At 40.8% G+C, this 17,449-nt stretch overlaps 1 protein-coding gene across 1 annotated transcript in view; it reads left to right on the plus strand.

Annotated features, from left to right (window-relative positions):
- Nucleotides 1–17,449, plus strand: part of PLCXD3 (phosphatidylinositol specific phospholipase C X domain containing 3) — a 114,492-nt gene that overhangs the window by 95,259 nt on the left and 1,784 nt on the right. The gene's annotated exons all lie outside the window — the stretch shown is intronic.

The following is a 17,449-nucleotide window of genomic DNA, read 5'->3' on the forward strand; positions in this document are numbered from 1 at the left end:
GCCTTACAGAGCATACGCAAAAGCCCCTCTCCCCTTTGTGCAAGAAGAATGAAGCACCAACCATTGTGAGGGAAGAGAAGCCTCACCATTGAGTCCCTTTCCATGCAGGAAGGCAAAGTCCATTTTCTTTTGGGGAGGGGAGGGATTGAGGAAAGGAAAGAGGGAAGGAAGAAGAAGGTCTGGCCCAACGGAGGGGTGGGGGCTTGGTGAGGCAAGCCCCAGCAGCAGCTAGAGAGCTACTACAACGGCTCCATGAGGCCCATGTGGCTACCAGGCAACTCTTCCCCCAAGAAAAGAGGATTGCAAGGCAAGCCTGACTGCAGGAGTGGGTGCACAGGGAGGATGTGAACTATGGGAAGGCCAACAACTCTCCCACTTGGGCTCCACATCCCCCCTTTCACCCCTAAAAAAAAACCCTAAAAAAACTCAAAAACCACTGGACGAATTGACACCAAATTTGGACACCATACACCTATCAGGCAAACAAGTGACCATCACTCATAAAAACACTGAAAAACACAGTGGAAGGGACTTAGAAAGCCAAAAACCAAAAAATATATTACAATGCATGTGCAAAACCACATATGTATATGCAAACACACATATATACACATGTACACAAATATATACACAGACATATACACACACAAAACACATATACACAGACTGGACCACAGCAATGCATCACAGGGGACAACTAGTCTAAAATAAGCAAACGCAAAATAGCATGGTAGAGAAATACAAGTACAGTGGGCAGGCCAAAGGCTCAGGATAAAATTGATAAAACCCTGGGTGATATAAGTAAATGGAGTAGTGTGTGTCTGAGGGGAGAGCTCAGAAGGGGCGAACAATGGGGTTGAACCTTCATTAAGGATGGGCGAAAGTGCATCATGAAAACAGAACTGTAGTTGGGAGGACATGCTATGGGGGTATGTGTTCATTCATCAAAGACACACTGGAAGAGCCAGGTGTTTAGGCATTTCTTAAAGGCTGCCAGGATGGAGGCTTGCCTAATCTCACTAGGTAGCGAGTTCCAAAGCTGAGGGGCCGTAATGGTGAAGGCTCTCTCCTTCGTCCCCATAAGCCATGCTTGTGATGGAGTTGGGAGTGAAAGGAGGGCCTCCCTAGAGGATCGAAGAGATTGTGCAGGTTCGTAGAAGGAAATGCGATCACGGAGGTAGGTGGGTCCCAAACTGTTCAGGGCTTTGTAGGTGATAACCTGCACCTTGATTTGGGAATGGAAAATGAACTGCAACCAATGGAGCTCCTTAAATACATAACGTACTATTATTTTACAATGTTTAGATATTACTATATAGATCCAATCTTTTTTTTAAAAAGCTTATGATAGCTGGAGGCAAATGAAACAAAATGATCAAGGTGAGATTGTTTCACGATTAAAGGATGACTGTACTTCCATTTTCACATTTCAGCTTCTCAAGTTTCAGTTATAAAAATGTAATGTTCTTTTTTCATAGAAATCTTGAGGATTTAGCAGTATTAATCTTATATCCTGGCTGTCATTGATGCAATCCCCTCCAGAATAAAGATTTGCATACAAATTGCATATACTAATCTATATTTATTATTGCCATTTTTAAAAAATAAATTGACTATAATTTAAATAGGAATGAAAGTAAAAGAGTAGATTATGAGGTGACCTGCATGACCTTAACTATGTTAAGTATTGGTGGGCCATTTTAAGTTCCCAGTTTCCATTCTTATGTTTCTTTATCTTTAAATCATGCCATAGACTCTTTCAGATCACAGTTAAACAGTGTTTTTAAACAGTTTTCTAATCTTTTTTTAATGACTGCCTCTCTTGGGAACTGCACTTCCCCTTCCAAGGGCATTTGTGCTGGTCATGGACCATAATAAAGCTTTGTTGTTGTTGTAACTCAACAACAATAATTGTAGCTACTAAATGATATTTAAATGTTTATTTATGTTTTATTATAAAGTTAGTTTTATAGACTGTTGTTACATGTATGGTTGATTTCTATTATTTTTTAAATGTTTGCTGCTTTGGGTCCCGATTAGGGAGAAAAGCGGGACACAAATAAAGAATTGTTGTTGTTGTTGTTGTTTTAAGTCTCACACCGTGAGGCTGGTGCGTGTGGTGCCATCATCTACATGCATCTGGCAGAATATGTCATTCCTAGGAATAGTCTAGGTTCTCCAGGTGGTTCTATGGTAGACTTCTACCAGAGATTACCATAAAGTAGCCCTGGAATAATTAGCAAATTCTTAGAATGGGATAACTCCATGGTAACTTATGACAGAAATCATTCATTCCAACAGAGTTAGCTATTATCTACAGTTTCCTGTTTCCACAGTAAGTTCAGACGCATATCCCCCCCCCCCCCCTTAGATACTGGAGTCATATGGTACAAAGTAAGAGTTATTTGATTCCATCCTCCACTGCCTTATCAGCGTCCTGTAAAATACTGGGATTTGCAGTTTAGGGAGCCATATGTAATTTCTCACAAAACTGCAAACCCCATGGTTCCATAGGATGCAGTTAGATCATGTAAATTGGAGTCATAGGACCTTAACAGATGTAGACTTCTTTGCGTTTTCTCATTTCTCTACATTGCCAGAAGGGAGTCCCACGAAGCCCATCAAATGATGCAGGGCAGCTAGGGATTCTGTAAGATCTGTTTCGGCAATGTGGAGAAATGGAGCCCGGAGTGGCTTCGGGAAACATCTGACTCCTCATTGAAGAAGATGAAGAGGAAGCAGGGAAAGGATGGGAAACCATGTGGGATAGGAGGCTATCTCAGAAGATAGGGAAAGACAGTAGGGAATGAAAGAGGATGGTTCCCTCCACTTTCTCTCTCTTTTCCCCGTTTTCCACCTGCCCATCTGATGAAGTCCTACAGTGTTATAGTTGAGTTGTTTGAAATGGCCACAGCTCTTCAAATATAGGTCAAGTTTCAACAGAAGGCTGACTTCTCCTAGCCAGGTCGACTTTCAACAGAAGGCTGACTTCTCCTAGCCAGAAGGTGAAATGTATTCATTATCTCAGATAATGTTGAAACGAGTTATAGGGCTTGCTCTCCAATAGCAGTATTTAATTACATTTATAATGACCTTTTTTTCAAAACAGTCCATAGTCCCATTCCCCACCCCCTCAATGTTGTCCTCCCAATAACCTTTTGAAATAAATTAGGCTGGAAAATAGTGATTGATTCTAGGTGACACAGTACGTTTCATGGCCTCAGAGAAAATTTGAACCCGTCTCCACAGTTCAAACTCTCAAACACCTGAAGGACACATCTTTGTTTTTTCTTATGTTGACCTGCTAAGGAGGGATCTACTGTTAACGGCAATATTTGAAACACTGACCATGATTAAGATGGATAAATAAAAAAGATAGCACTCGCAACATCTCATTTCAACCAGACATTGGAAAATCTCATTGGAAAAGTTGCTGCAGTCCTACTGGCTATGAGATTCTCTGAGGCTAGTCTAGAAACTAGGCTGTGGTTTGCATGATATTTCAGTAATGTTTGTCTTGATGTGCACATTCTTGTAATATATAACAGAAGTATAGGGTGGACTTATACTGTAGAATTAACATCATTTGAAAATACTTTAACTGCCTGCACTCAGTACTCTAGAATCATGGGGGATGCAGTTTTAAAGATCTTTAGCCTTCTCTGCCAAAGAGTGCTGATGCCTCATCAAACTACAGTTCTCGTGATTCCATAGCATTGAGCCATGGCAGTTAAAGTAGCCTCAAACTCCATTAATTCCACAGTGCAGTTGAATCTCTTCAGTTAGATGATATCGCAAAGGCCATTCAGTCTAACACCCAACCAGGCACAATCAAAGCACTCCTGAGAGATTGTCATCCATTCTTGGTTTAAAACCTTTAGTGATTGAGACCCCCCATGTTTCAATATATGCACATATCATATTTCTTCAGTTCTAAGTTCCTCTGGTGGCACAGTGGGTTAAATCCTTGTGCCGGCAGGACTGAAGGTAGACAGGTCAGAGGTTCAAATCCAGAGAGGGCACAGATGATCTTCCTCTGTCAGCTCCAGCCCCCCATGCAGAGACATGAGAGAAGTCTCCCACAAGGATGGTAAAACATTTACAGTATTTACAGTATTTATATTCTGTCCTTCTCACCCCAAATGGGACTCAGGGTAGATCACAATGCACACATACACAGCAAACATTCAATGCCGGTTTTCGACATACAAGACAGACCGACTGGTAGAGGTATTTTGGCATTTTCCAACTTTGGCAACAGGAGGTTATGCTTGATTCTGGCGACAGGGGGTGCTGTCACTTCATCCACTATGATGCCAAGTCCTTTTGATCATAGTATTTCCTTCTTGTTCTTTGATCTCCAGCATTTTTATGGTGTTATAAAATACCTCCCTGCTTTAAGAGGTGCCTAATTTCTCTACTCCCAGCTCAGCTGTTTTTGAATTGCTTAGACAGACAATAAGCTAGGTTTAACAGTCAGGTGCTCAATCTGACTCAGGGTTCGAACTTGCCACTTTCCAGTCAGCAGGTGATTAACCAGCTGGCCATCTTTTACTATCACAATCACCCTGAGAGGGAAGACAGCAAATTTGAGAACATGTGTTGTCAAAGGCTTTCATGGCCGAAATCACTGGGTGGCTGTGAGTTTTTTGGGCTGTATAGCCATGTTCCAGAAGCATTCTCCCCTGATGTTTTGCCTGCATCTGTGACCGGTATCAAAACATCCTGACATCCCTGGGCAACATCCTTGCAGATGGCCAATTCTCTCAAACTAGAAGCAATTTGCAATTTGTCAAACCACTCCTGACACACACAAAACGTTCTAAGATTCACTTTTCTTCATATAATCATCACTAAAATAGGGCACATCTTAGAATCACTGGTGTGTGGACTAGTTTCCAAATGGCATAAAAAATCTATTTGAACAAATTTTACAAGAATAGAAAAAAGCGTACTCAGGATATGCATTTTTGTAGCCAACAATGTGCTGGATTTGTTATCTTTTGTAAAACAAACTCCACACATATTTTCTTTTTTGTTGATAGTTTTACAATCAATGGTGCCTTAAAATTGATGAAAGTGTAGAACAACATTAAAAGAAACCCACAAATATCAAAGCATAACTATGTTTCGGTACATGTACTGAAACAGGAAACATGAACTTGAGCTAAATAAGTTGGCATTTAAAAACTGAACCGAACAAATATCTGCCGGCCCTTCCTTGGAAAGGTGCTGTTTTTACCAGAGAGCCCCATAACAAAATTGTAAGAACTGGCTTCATAACAGTGAAGACTTGCCATAGGTTGCCTTCAGGATTTTTTGCTGAGCTATTCTCATTGGCTAAAATGTAATCTATCTTTGTTCCCCGTCTCTCCATTTGTGTCATTTATCTCATTATTGGTCTCCCCAGTGTTTATTGATGCATGTCATGATTGTTCAGTGACATGTAGCCAACGGTCCCTGAGCAAGCTAGTTTCGGTTTCCTAAATTCTCACATCAGTGCTCCATTTCATAGTTGCATGGTTAACCATGTCACTTCAGCTCCTAGTCTTGAATGTTCACTGAATATTCCATCAAGGGAATGTGTCCAGCAGTGCGGGGATGTATCAATTCAGGATTGGCTCCCACTGAAGGAGAAGAGCTCTGTGTCAGATGTGGGATTTAGTAAAGGAGACAACATATGCCTGGTACAGGAGGGCAAATCAGTCTATTGTCATTGCTGCAAGTTGAATTACCTCCTGCTGTGTTTTTGTCAGATATCATAAGTGAAGACAGGTTGACCCTGGTCAGGATTTTGTTGTGGAATCTCTGATGGTTGTGCAGGTGACTTAGGAATGGGATAACAAAAGGCTGCCTTTGTGACAGATCATAGAATCATAGAATCAAAGAGTTGGAAGAGACCTCATGGGCCATCTAGTCCAACCCCCTGCCAAGAAGCAGGAATATTGCATTCAAATCACCCCTGACAAATGGCCATCCAGCCTCTGTTTAAAAGCTTCCAAAGAAGGAGCATCCACCACACTCCGGGGCAGAGAGTTCCACTGCTGAATGGCTCTCACAGTCAGGAAGTTCTTCCTCATGTTCAGATGGAATCTCCTCTCTTGTAGTTTGAAGCCATTGATCCGCATCCTAGTCTCCAAGGAAGCAAAAAACAAGCTTGCTCTCTCCTCCCTGTGGCTTCCTCTCACATATTTATACATGGCTATCATATCTCCTCTCAGCCTTCTCTTCTTCAGGCTAAACATGCCCAGCTCCTTAAGCTGCTCCTCATAGGGATTGTTCTCCAGACCCTTGATCATTTTAGTCGCTCTCCTCTGGACACATTCCAGCTTGTCAATATCTCTCTTGAATTGTGGTGCCCAGAATTGGACACAATATTCCAGGTGTGGTCTAACCAACGCAGAATAGAGGGGTAGCATTACTTCCCTGGACCTATACACTATGCTCCTATTGATGCAGGCCAAAATCCCATTGGCTTTTTTTGCCACCACATCACATTGTTGGCTCATGTTTAACTTGTTGTCCATGAGGACTCCAAGATCTTTTTCACACATACTGCTCTCAAGCCAGGCATCCCCCATTCTGTATCTTTGCATTTTGTTTTTTCTGCCTAAGTGGAGTATCTTGCATTTGTCCCTGTTGAACTTCATTTTGTTAGTTTTGGCCATATCTCTAATCTGTCAAGATCGTTTTGAATCTTGATCCTGTCCTCTGGAGTATTGGCTATCCCTCCCAGATTTTGAACAGTAAGAGGTGTCATGATGGTGAGTAGAGGGAGGAGAAAGAGATCTGTCAATGAGAGACAGAACAATAATATACAATCAATCCCCCATAGCTACAGATTCTGCATCCACAGTTCAAGAATCTCTTCACACAACCCTTTTGGGACGTGCCATTGTGCCAGCTATTGTTGACAAAAGGGAAGGTGCACAGGGCGGCTCGTGGCACCCCACATGCCCTCCCTCCTCCCCTCATTGCATGGAGGGGGGGAAGTGCGTTGGCACCCTTTCTCTGCCCTTAGCAGATGGCAGAAAGGGCAGCAACGCACATTGCTCCACCACCCTTTCTGCCTTCACACAGCAAAAAGGGGAGGAAAGTGCGAGTAGCTCCATTGGAGCTACCCAAGCAACACTTTCCTCCCTATAGTGGAGGAGAAAGCACCTTTCAGCCCTTCCCCTCTACTTTGGGAGGAATGTGGATGGGGCCTGCCATTCATCATGTGATGGTGCATGGCAGGTCCCATCCTTGCTGCAATTAAAAGTGGTCACAAGTCATCCCATGGTTTCAAAATACCCCCCCCCCCCAAATCCTTGATTGTGCCATTGTATATAAGAGACATTTTACTGTATAGTATGGGACTTTAGTATTGATGAATTTTGGTAAAAGGAACCAAGCAAGAGTAGACCCCAAGTTTTCACCGCACCTTGTTATTGGACTGATATAAGACTGACAATTTCAACAGAGGAGGTGAATCATAGAATCATAAAATTGGAAGAGACTTCAAGGTCCCTTGCTATGCAGAAATATACTATCAAAACACTTCTGATACATGGCCTTCCAGCCTCTGTTTGAAAAACTTCAGAGAAGCCCACCATACTTTGAGGAAGAAGGGGCTGTACTGGATTCTGAGAAACCACTGAGACTCAAAAAGGGTTGATGTTACTGTTGCCCTGAAGATTTAGCAGTAGCATCGCTCTGTGGTACCTAAAGTGTCAGAGTGCTTTCTTGCACTTTAAAGTCTTCCCTTTCCATCTGGAGAGGAAGAAGAAAGGTGACATCTGATTCCTACAGTGATTCCAGTATTTTTGTGCAGCACAAATTATTGGTGAATGCAACAAATGGGAAAAGCACTGGAGGGTCAGCATTTAGCAGGCAGGTTGTGTATTTGTGACTCTGCTTATTAATGCATTGGTTTAGACATTTACATTATGAATTCAGGAAGCTATTATAATAGACCAAGGATAGGTTGCATGTGGCTCCAGATCTCTTCTTGTGCATCCCGAAACCACTGGACACACCTGCCCCAATGAAAAAGGGAAATTAGTGCCCAAAGTATCTGACCTGCTACAAAAATGTCCTAAAGCACAGCAAATTGGGTTGTTTCCACAAACATCTGCTGTATTTCAAAAGTGAAAGAAAAGGTGATGTTGTATACTTTTTGGGTCACCTGGGTTATCCCAGGGCTATTTGCCTGAGGCAAGATGGTGAAAACTCACCCTTTCTTGCAAAGTTGCCCACTTTTGTACTGAATGCTGGTCGATTTGTGGTGTGTTCAGTACAGAATCATGGTATCACTTGGTATCACTTGAATGTATAAAACCAGCACAGATGAATGACCACAGATCAGCAGTTTAGCGCTGTTCATGTGAATCAAATGTCATTCTGTTCAGTGGAGTTAATTAATACATCTGGCAAATGAAAGGAAACCTGATATTATAAATGTTACATTCCATGCCATGATAATCTCTTCTTTCCTTTTTGCTAGCCAGAGAAAAATTAAACATAATTTGAAAATGACTTGAAAGCACACAACATGCCACCAACAGAATTCCAGCTATTATCATCATCCAAATGTTCTTTGACTGTTTCCTGAATCTGAACTGTGTTATGCATATTATAATCTAAACTAATCATTAAATAGCAAGGCAGTTAAATTCAGTTTGTTAAGTCCAGTTTGCAGCATCAGAAGTAGCGTTTCTGCTGAAGTCCCCAGTGGTTATTCATTCCTCAACCTGGATACCAAACTACTTAAGATCAATATACTCAAAAGAAATTACCCTACGTACACTCTGTAGAGTCCTAGCACCTGCTGGTATTAGTTTCAGCCAGCTGTTTGCTGTGATATTCCTTCTCCACAAGAGACTAATTCAAGTGATCCAATTAAAAGGAGAGGTGGAAAAGCCACGTCTTAGCTCCAGTTTATCGCAGGTGACCAAAGGCCATTGCAAAATGTACTTAATGAAAAGCCACACAGTAGCAAAAAGATTAATTCCTCAGCTGGAATATTCCATTACTGGAGAATGCCTAATAGGCAGAAATTTAGCATGGCAAAGATATGTTTTGTTCACAATGGCACATAGTCAGAATGTACCTTCAAAAGGTCACCCGTGATTCTCCTCTGTGCTTTTGGAAGGTTGAATATGAAAAAATCAGTGGGTAAGTTTATGTAGCTCAGAAAAGGGAACAGCCCCAGAGTCAAGTCCTTCTTGGGACTTTTTTGGTGCATATGATTTTGCTCTCCCACCAGTGAAATCATGAGACAATATGACATTTTCGGTTAATTATGGACAACTTTTATTATGTTACCAGTCAATCTCTGTGTAATCTACCAACCCAATTTAAGGGCACAGACATAAACTTGAACTTGCACATGAACTTCAACTTGAATTTGAACTCACACTTGAATTTGTTATGTAATAAAATGAGGCAGTGGCCTTTCAAGACCAACTAACCCCAAATGATGGTGAGGCACCCTGGTCTCTGAAGGCAACTCACATGTTGTTCCCAAGGGGACCCAACAGGTAAATGGATGGAGACGTCAACATAAATCTCTCTCCTCCTGTGGCACACACTGAATTGTACCTATCACACTTATACACATATGAAACCTATTTAGCCCCCTCCCCCCCTATATAATTTGCCATGAATTAAACAGTGTCGGTGCGAGGAGGTATTCAGAGTGGACGAAAAAGCATACGCTGCTGTCATGTGACAGGAGAGTAGAGGGAGATTTATTGTTTATTTCTCTGAATTCTGCCACCAACTGGTATAGTGGAGGCCAATTGTTATATGTAATCTATGGTAACTGCCACCAACGTGAGATATGAGGTATTACTGTGAGATATGGCAATACAGACACAGAATGGATGGAGATGAGACTGTCTCCAACAAAAGATAACTGGTTTATTGAGAACAAAGCATGTGGTTACAAGTTATAACTTAATTTATAGAACTTTTAATAATATTTGGTTAGTTAAACATTTCACTCTTCCGGGTTACACAGTATCTCACTGAGGTGAAGCTCTTATTACTAAACAATGTTTCAGTACAGGACTATCTTCCCTATTTGATCTTTCCTTGATCAAATAAATTAACAAGCTTATCCTTTAGCCTTTCCCTTGACTAAAGAAAACTGGCTATGTTTCTCCTTTCAACCTCCTAAGACTGAGAAACCTCCAGTAGCTATTCAGGCTTCCCAAAGCCACAATTCTTTGCTTCACACTTCACTCTCCCACTCTACTCTTCACTTCCACTCTTTCACTCCTCTCAGATACAAAATCAACTCCTAACTGACTCTCCAACTGTCTGTTTTCAAAACTCTCTTCACTTGGCTCCTCCCACTCCTCCTTCTGCCAGCTTGCCTTGGTCTCCATGGTAATGCTGACTGAGGTTCTCTGAAATAGGCTGCTCCAGTGTTACTGTAGCTAACCCAAACACATATATATACAGTTTAAAACATGCAAAGTATTAATAACTTCTGCACAGTCGGGTAGGTCCCCGTCCCCCCCCCCCCGGTAGCATGGGGAGGAAGAATTCCTACCTGGCCCGAATAGGTGATCCTTGTAAAGTACACTGTAGAGGAGGCATATGGGTGGGTCAGCTTCTGTGAAGGAATGACCTGTGCACGGAGTGCTCTTTCACTTTCACACACAAGAAGTCCCAGCCAGGACTCTTTAGCCTCTCCCTTCATTGGAAGGGAGCAAAGCGCTTCCCCACCCTTATGGTGAGGGCAGGAAAGCAATTGCTCTCCCATGAGTGGAACCACAAGACAACACAACATCATGGGTTAACTATGGGCAACTTTTATTATATGTTACCAATCAATCTCTGTGTGATCTACCAACCAAAGTTAAGGGCATGAATATAAACTTGAACTTGCACATGAACTTGAACATGAATTTGAACTTACACTTGAATTTGTTATGTAATAAACTGAGGCAGTGGACCTTCAAGACCAACTCACCTCCCAAATGATGGTGAGACACCACAGTCCCTGAATGCAACTCACATGTTGCTCCCAAGGGGGCACATCAGGTAAATATGTGGGGAATTTAGCTTCAATATATGAGGGTTCGTTTTACTGCCACAGATTAGGGACAAACATCTGCTTAGTCGCGATCTCCCACTAAGCTCCTCAATACCTCCTGAATTCCTGCCTGTAGATCATATAGAAACTGGTTGTTACTGGCATCCAACAGGTGAGTGCCATCTGCTTGGTAGAAATCGTGTCAGGTGCAAGTGATTTTGGGGTGCCTGATCTGGGTGGGGAGCACTCTTTCACTGGCCTCATCCACAACAAGGCCTAGCTGGGACTCTTTAGCCTCTCCCTTCACTGGAAGGGAGCAAAGCGCTTCCCTGCCCTCATGCTGAGAGTGGGAAAGGAAATAGTTCCATATTCCACTTTAACTACCACGGCAACATCCTATGGAATCCTGGGATTTAGAGTTTACCATTTTCATCCAGGAAGCTTTGATATCTTATCAGACTACAAATCTCTGGATTCTGTCACTTGGTGCTGTGGCAATTGAAGCAGATCAACATGCTATCACTGTGTAATGTGAAATAGCATATCCACATTCATATTGCCACTATTTACTAATATGAGGTGTGACAATCTGCAATCATTAAAAACACAAATCCTGATCCCACAAACCCCAGGACCTTTTGAAGTTCTGAGGTTAAGATTACTACGTCTGGAGGATTCCATGCCTTGAGATTGTAGTGCATGGATCAGGGTTTGTTTGTTTTTTCATGTCAGGAGCAACTTGAGAAACTGCAAGTCACTTCTGGTGTGAGAAAATTAGCCGTCTGCAAGGACGTTATCCAGGAGATGCTTGGATGTTTTGATGTTTTACCATTCTTGTGTGAGGTTTCTCTCACGTGTCCGCATGGGGAGCTGGAGCTGACAGAGGATTAGCTGACAGAGCTCATCCACACTCCCCCTGGATTCGAACCTCCAACCTGTTGGTCTTCGGTCCTGCTGGCACAAGAGTTTAATCCATTGCACCATGGATGACCCCTGTGACATCACAGAAAGCAGGCTGTCCTGGCATTACTACACATATCTGAAACATCAATCCCATTTGCATAGTCTATGCCATTAAAGTAAATAATATCATGTCTAGCAAGAGAGGATAATATGTTGTTCACACTTTTCGGGGCATTTTCTGGCCCAGAGAGTATTCCCCATCCTCAGGCCTGGAGAAGACAGGGGAGGTCCTGAGATCTAGAAACATTTAGGATCATTGTGGCATACGCTTGGATGATGAGAAGATTGGGTACGGTTGTTTTTTGTAATAATTGTGCATTGTAATTGCTTATTGGTAATTTATGGATAATGTGTTAAGTCAATTGTTATATGTTGTATGGAACCACTGCTGTTTCTACTGTTTTTACTGTTTGTGAACCGTTGTGAGTCGCCTTTGGGCTTGAGATACAGCGGTATATAAGCAAAGTAAATAATAAATAAGATGTTGGGGAAAATAATACTGCATTCTAGTCCAATTTCAGGGTGTTAACTGGAGTGTTTTTCAGTTCAAATAGGTTGGAAGGAAACTAGCACAATTAATTCTTGAGAATAAAGTTACGGCAAAACTAATCACATTAACATTTAGGAGGGAAGGGGGAAAAAGAAGAAAAGCACAGCCATTTCTGGGCTGCTAAAGCAGCAGCAGAAGAAGTTGAACATCTGAGTCATAATGTTCTGACAATGTAACAGCATGTTAATGATGTTAATGATGGTACCATTCTAATGCAAGTGCCTCCTGTGGTTATTCATAACCCAAGTTTCAATTTGAGGATGGGTAGAGGGGAGGAAAAGCCAGAAAAACAACATTGCAAATGCAAAAAGAAACATTGACTCCTTTGGTGGTGGACATAATTTGTGATGCAATTTTCGGATCATAAAACACACACAAAATACATAGTTTAGAAAACATAAATTTAAGCCTAAATTCAATTTTTATCTCTGAGTAGATTAGTTTGAGTCAGTGGGATTGACCTACATGTTGACTCACCATTCAGCAATTGGTTTGACGGGGCTGTTCTAGTAGGGACTAATCAACAGAATGCCAGTCTTCTTGGTTTACACTTTTTGAGAAAATGTTGGGTGAGGGGGTGGGGAGAGGGTATTAAAGAGTTTAGTCATCCCACCACATTTGCAGATTTAACCTTTGCAGATTTGTTTATTCATGAATTTCATCAATATGTACGCTCTAGGAATATCTAAGTTATTGAGCTGGACACTATGATGGAAGTTGAACATGGAGTTATACTGGATGACCTAGAGCCCTTCTATACAGCCATATAACCCAGAATATCAAGACAGATAATCCACAATATCTTCTTTGAACCAGATTATCTGAGTCCACACTGCCATATAATCCATTTCAGTGTAGATCTTTATCCTCAAGAGCAATTCTGTGGTCAATTTCTGATGGAAGTTGTCCACAGAGTCACTCTGAAGGATCTATAGATTCCTAAAGAGGTGTTCTTTCAAAGAGGAAAATATTTGTTTTAATGTGTGGTTTTCCCACATTTGCAATGGTGTAGCTTTTGTTGAGAGCAGGGGAAGAAGCTCCCTCTGGAGAAGCCAAACATTTTAGACATGACTAAAGCCATTTTAGCCAGTAACAAGTAATTGATAGAGCTCAAATATAATACTTTTCTAGTCATTTTCTAGTTAACTCATCATGACTATGGTATTCTTGGGCTGGAAGACCTTCATTTCAACAGGGTTCATTATTGCACTGAGGAACTATCTCCCACAGATACACAGATTATATTATATGGCTTCTGCCATTGCGAGCAAACATATAACACCATTCAAGTTTGTTACTGGAAAAAAAATTAGTTACCAATTTACTTCTTCCAAGTTCTGGCACAAGGCAACTTGCATACTATGATTATGAAAAAGGAATGGATTTCAGTTTTGAAGGATGGATAATGAACTGAAAGGATGGTCTGACAATGAACAAAGTTTTTGTATCTTTTGCTCTTTTCATTTTTAGCAGCCGCTTGCATTTTGAAAAGAAGCAGGTAGATTTTTTAAGGTTCCTGCATGATGATAAAATGATAGAGAAAGCCTTGTCTTCTGCAGGATTATGAAGCAGGCTGTTAAAGGCAGAAGAGCAGGGCTAGGAACACAAACAAAGCCACATACAGAGAGACAATGTGGTTATGGTGGCATTAAAACAGGTGTGATCTAAAGATTTCTGTATGTTGCTGCAGGGAAGAAGACAGTTCAAGGATGCACTCTTTGTGAAAGAAGGCATGTAGAGCATCCCACTTTTAATGGCATATAACCTGGGTTCCTGGATATTGTGTGCCTCAACCGCACTTCTCCAATGCTCAGGGTGAACACACAGCTTTGAAAAAATGTGTGCATATAGCAATCCCTTGTAGAACCCAAAATCTGTGAATACTAGGCATGGGCAATCCATGGTTCTAAATGGTTGTAAAGTACTTACAAACCTAGGGGGCGCTGGTGCTATGCTTCTAAAGTGTTTCTAAAATTGGTGCTTTGCTTCTAAAGCAGTGGTTCTCAACCTGTGGGTCCCCAGGTGTTTTGGCCTACAACTCCCAGAAATCCCCGCCAGTTGGCCAGCTGTTAGGTTTCTGGGAGTTGAAGGCCAAAACATCTGGGGACCCACAGGTTGAGAACCACTGTTCTAAACTGTGGCTAAAGCTGGTGCTTTGCTTCTAAAGTGTTTCTAAATTTCTAGAGGTGACAATTTCAGAATTCTAACAAAACTTTCAAAATTTCATTATTATTTCATTATTGATGATTTTTATGACAGAACCAATTAAAAACTGACATTTATAACAAAATTTGAAAGTTGTGTTAGAGTTCTGAAATTTTCACCACCAGAACGTCAAGAACACTTTAGAAGCAAAGCACCAGTGCCCCCTAGTTTTGTAAGTACTTTAGAATCATTTAGAACCATGGATTGCCCATGCCTAGTGAATACTCGAGTCCCATTACATACAATGGCATAGGAAAATGATATCCCTTATATAAAATGTTGAACAAATAAACATCAGAGAGAGCCTGTGACATGGCTACTGTAAGGAATGCCTATGCATTAGTATAGTGTAGGGAGTGCATCATAACTGAAGTTTACTTTTGAAAAAAATTTATGTGTGTGACCCATGGTTGGTTGAGCCTGTGGAATCAGAACCCATTGCTACAGAGGAGGGCTGAACATATATATTTTACTCATTTATTAGACTTGTGGTTGATGGTTGTGATATCATGCCTCATAGGCATTCAGGGGCTACACTTGTAACCTCATCATGGTAATATCACCAAGACACATGTCCTATTTGGCATTCCCAGAAAGTATCCCTAAGTGTCCTTTTGGTTATTTTGAGTAAGAGAGCTCACATGTAAAAATTGAACAACATTGAGGACCTCATCCACAAGCAGGGGGAAAGCTGGGGGAAGCGGAGGGAACTATCTTACTTCATTCCCTACCATTGAGGTCCATCTTCTGGGATGGCCAGACATCCTATGTCCTTTCCCCATCTTTTCCTGTGTTTTGTCATTTGGAGCCAGGTAGTACCCAATACCTAAAAACACATTCTGGGCTCCATTTTCATGTGCTACAAAAATGAAGCCCTACTGAAAGTACCCTTACATCATCTGATGGCCTCCATGGGACTCCATTTTCTGAAGCACATGGAAACTGAGCCCTGACTGTGTGGGAGTATACTAAAGCTTTATTCTTTGTGTGGATGATTTTATGAATCTTGCAGCAACAGCTGTGAGTAAATTGTTTATTACCATGATTAAAACTGTGGAAATTCAGAATATATATTTCTGAAGTTCAGAATGTATATTTCTTCTTGAATTTTTCCACATGGTTTGCAGTTATTGTTAAAAGACCATGGAACAGTACATTAGAAGCTGCACATAATGCCCTTTTGTCACACTCTTTTTTTCCCCTCCCATCCCATTTTGAAGAGTATATAGTATAGCTTTTCAGGCTTTTTCAGACTTTCTGAGAGTAGCTGCTACACAGCATGGTTTCCATTTCCCCTGGAATGAAAACACATAATAAGCCTGACTAGAAGAACTGAGGCATGTCAAAAATGTAAATTATAAGGAAGGGCATATATATGTATTATTGCTACCAGAAAGACAACTATTCTCAGGCAAATAGCAAATGCCATTTACACCTATCACAGATATCAGTATATGGGATACTTCCAATTATAAGTCCAAAAAAAAAAAAGTTTCCTTGTTCTTATAGCCTAGGTTTTGAGTCGTCATTTGTGCAAGCAAAAGTACAGTCCTTTGTATGATTGTCTCATTTTGTGCAGAGTTAAATAAAGATGATGTTAGACAATAGCCACAAAGTTAGATTTTCCATGATGAGTTCTCCAGTGGTATTTGCTGCCTCCATTTTGGAGGCCACCTTACTTCATTTACTTGTTTTACCTACTTTATTTTTATCCTACATTTTCCCCATACAGGGACTTGAGGCTGCTAAAAGCAAGCATTATAGAATACCATTAAAAACAGAGCAAATGCATTAAAATATGGATATAAAAATTAAAAATGCCAAGCACTAAATATTCCCTAAACATAAACCCTATAGAGTATATATTAGGAAATGTACTAATAGACGTCTCAACTAACTAGGAAAATGTTGTATAGCTGTTTTGTCTTGACTTAGAACCAACATGCTTGAGGCGAATGTTGACAACTGACGAAGAAGTCCTAAGTTTGGAAATGTTAGTTTATATTTCAATTGCTTGCCATACCATCCAAAATCAGATAAATTGTGGACATTAAATAGGATCAGTAAGAAATAAGCCAACATCAAACTATGATATATGAAACATAACTTGTATACAGTAAATATTGTTGAGATGAACCACACTTTAGAATTTTAATGACATCCTAAACTGCAGCTAATCTAAACTGTATATCCAACTGTAGCTATTTCTTCTGCAGCTAATTCCATGTTTCTAAAGAGGTTGATGCACTGCTATTGTCTCCTCTACTGACTGATGCAAATGCTAACTTGACAGGTAGAATATGAACTGACGATCAAGTGAAATGTTAAACAGTGTTGGACAGGAGGATATCAGGCCTGTTTATTACTGGGTTTCCTTGGCTAAAAGTGGCTGGAAGTCACTCATTAAAAGGGCAGGCAGTTCTGCAAGTTCAATTGCAGAAAAGCATCATTTGCAAGAGAAACCTGCAGAAGTGTAAAAGTTACTTTTGAGCATATGCAGACTTGTTATAAATCCAAGTCTCAAAAATTATGCCAATTAATGTGATATATATATATATATATATATATATATATATATATATATATATATATATTTACAAAACACTAAATTTCTTGTCTCAATGCCCACAATGCTGTAGAAAGCAGAGCAGGAGTCAGCACTTGAACCATATGATCTTCCTTCTCTATCATGTAGAGAAGCCACA

This window comes from Anolis sagrei, chromosome 2, assembly GCF_037176765.1.
Source record: "Anolis sagrei isolate rAnoSag1 chromosome 2, rAnoSag1.mat, whole genome shotgun sequence".
Lineage (NCBI taxonomy): Eukaryota > Metazoa > Chordata > Lepidosauria > Squamata > Dactyloidae > Anolis > Anolis sagrei.